The sequence below is a fragment of the Triticum dicoccoides genome, chromosome 2B, assembly GCF_002162155.2.
Source record: "Triticum dicoccoides isolate Atlit2015 ecotype Zavitan chromosome 2B, WEW_v2.0, whole genome shotgun sequence".
In the NCBI taxonomy this organism is placed as follows: Eukaryota; Viridiplantae; Streptophyta; class Magnoliopsida; order Poales; family Poaceae; genus Triticum; species Triticum dicoccoides.
Genome location: NC_041383.1, coordinates 374556625 through 374559249, shown reverse-complemented (window position 1 = coordinate 374559249; position 2625 = coordinate 374556625).

The following is a 2625-nucleotide window of genomic DNA, read 5'->3' as shown; positions in this document are numbered from 1 at the left end:
GCCAACATGGGTATCCAGATCCCGCTGTTGGTTATTGACCGGAGAGCCGTCTCGGTCATGTCTGCATGTCTCCCGAACCCGTAGGGTCTACACACTTAAGGTTCGGTGACGCTAGGGTTATTAGGAAGACTTGTATGTGATTATCGAATGTTGTTCGGAGTCCCGGATGAGATCCCGGACGTCACGAGGAGTTCCGGAATGGTCCGGAGGTAAATATTTATATATGGGAAGTTGTCATACGGTCACCAGAAAGTTTCGGGGGCATATCGGTATTGTACCGGGGCCACCGAAGGGGTTCCAGGGGTCCACCGGGAGGGGCCACCCCTCTCGGAGGGCCTCATGGGCCGTAGGGGGCAGGGAACCAGCCCCTGGAGGGCTGGGCGCCCCCCCTTGGGCCCATGCGCCTAGGGTTGGGGGGGAAACCCTAGTGGGGGCGGCCCCCTTGCTTGGGGGTCAAGCCCCCTCCCTTGGCCGCCGCCCCCCCTCTAGATCTCATCTAGAGGGGGCCGGCCCCCTTCCCCCTTCCCCTATAAATAGAGGGGTGAGGGGAGGGCTGCACACCACATCCAAGGCGCAGCCCCTCCCCTCCCCAACACCTCTCCTCCTCCGTTAAGTGCTTGGCGAAGCCCTGTCGGAGTACTGCCTCTCCACCATCACCACGCTGTCGTGCTGCTGCTGGACCCTTCTTCCTCAACCTCTCCTTCCCCCTTGCTGGATCAAGAAGGAGGAGACGTCATCCGCTCCGTACGTGTGTTGAACGCGGAGGTGCTGTCCGTTCGGCACTTGGTCATCGGTGATTTGGATCACGGCGAGTACGACTCCATCATCCCCGTTCTCTTGAACGCTTCCGCACGCGATCTACAAGTGGTATGTAGATGCAATGTCTCTCCTATCACTCGTTGCTTAGATGAACTCATAGATGGATCTTGGTGAAACCATAGGAAATTTTTTATTTTCTGCAACGTTCCCCAACAGGTACACTAACTCAATGAAGCTGCGTCCATATAGTACTCTCGTGTATACGACTAATATATAGTGGAGTGGTTTTCTTATTCTCTCCATAACAATCATTTTAAATTGTGTAAGTACGAAATGAAACTCTTTATTTAACGTATAGTGAAGAAAACCACTACTACTTCCGATGAACTAACGATCCACGCCCACGCGTCCTGGTCGCATTTCCTGTCCTTCGCGTGCGGTACACTACCCTCCCTTAAGTGAACAACCACACATGCGCCAAATTATCGGAAACATGCGAGAGTGTGTACAAATAAAGGATTTTAATTTCAATTATCGGAAAGGTTTGAGAGTATTACAAAGTTTGACTTCAGTCAAACCTAATATGCGGAGTAAATAAAAATGGAGGGCTACTACGTCCATCCGGGTTTTTAGTCCACACCATTTTTTAAATCAAAGTTAATAGCTGGACAAATAAAATTACAGGGGAGCTAGAGACAAAGTTGTGAGAATGCTTAGAAATCAATACAAAACTTATGCTCTTAGTACCAACGTCAATCCTTCTTCGAGGAAACATTTGGTTCATAGCCAATTGTGTGATAAAATTGCACCAACGTGAAAGACGACTGCGTCTCCAACGCAACCAATGTGAACTGACGAAGGATATCATCTTTGTGTGTAATAAGCAAAGAGCACTGATGGAAGACAGCTTGTTTTCATTGAAAATCGATCAGCTTCACCAGCCGATGCAACCATGAGGCGCAACCATGAGCATCGATACGTCATCATGGTGATGCATCATCCATTTGTCATCAAGTTTGGGTGAGGCACCTATGAAGTTCGACAAATCCTCATCGTGGTCTATTTCTTCTCAGTAATCAAGCTCGAGGAAGGAAGAACCACGTGGCAGAGGACAGTGAGGCAGAACAACAATGGCCATCCAATTTTCTGCAGTTCCACTAAAATTGAGGAAGACATGCCCGGGTATGGAGATACGCATCGCTGTTTCCAAAAATATAAAAAAGGGATATAGTGTTGTTACTTTGTTTTAAAAGATTGGCAACGACATCTCAATTGTCAATAAGAATTAATGAAAAGTACACCAACAAACAGAAGCATCATAATTATCTTGATGGGAACTAAACCAGGATACCCGAGAAAACAAGCATTTCTTCATTTAACCAGTGATAGTACTACCACCATATGGACAATGACCGCACAACCACCATGTACTTTTTGTCGAAACAACAAGTATACCTCCACCGAGGCATAAATCAGGACAACTTTTTGAGTGGCATTTCCACTATAATAGTACTAGTTGGTGATGTTGGACCAGCCGACGAACACTAGCTACTATACATGGGGAGCTGGGGAGTAGTCGCATAGAAGAAAACCCACACGCAGCAACCTAGGGAGCTAGACCACTACAAGAAGTTATACCTCAGGTGGGCGAGATGTCGTTTAGGCGGGCGGGCGGGATCTGCCCACACGACGGCAACGAACAAGGGCGCGGAGGATCTTTGTCCGTGCCAGCACCGGCTCCGAGAGGACGGTGCGACAACGTCAATGCTGCACCTCCTCACCTCCCACAGCGGACGGGATTTGGCCGGATCTATGACCACCGGTGAGGAGAGAAATAGAGTGGATAGTGTCATCTTGTTTTGATAT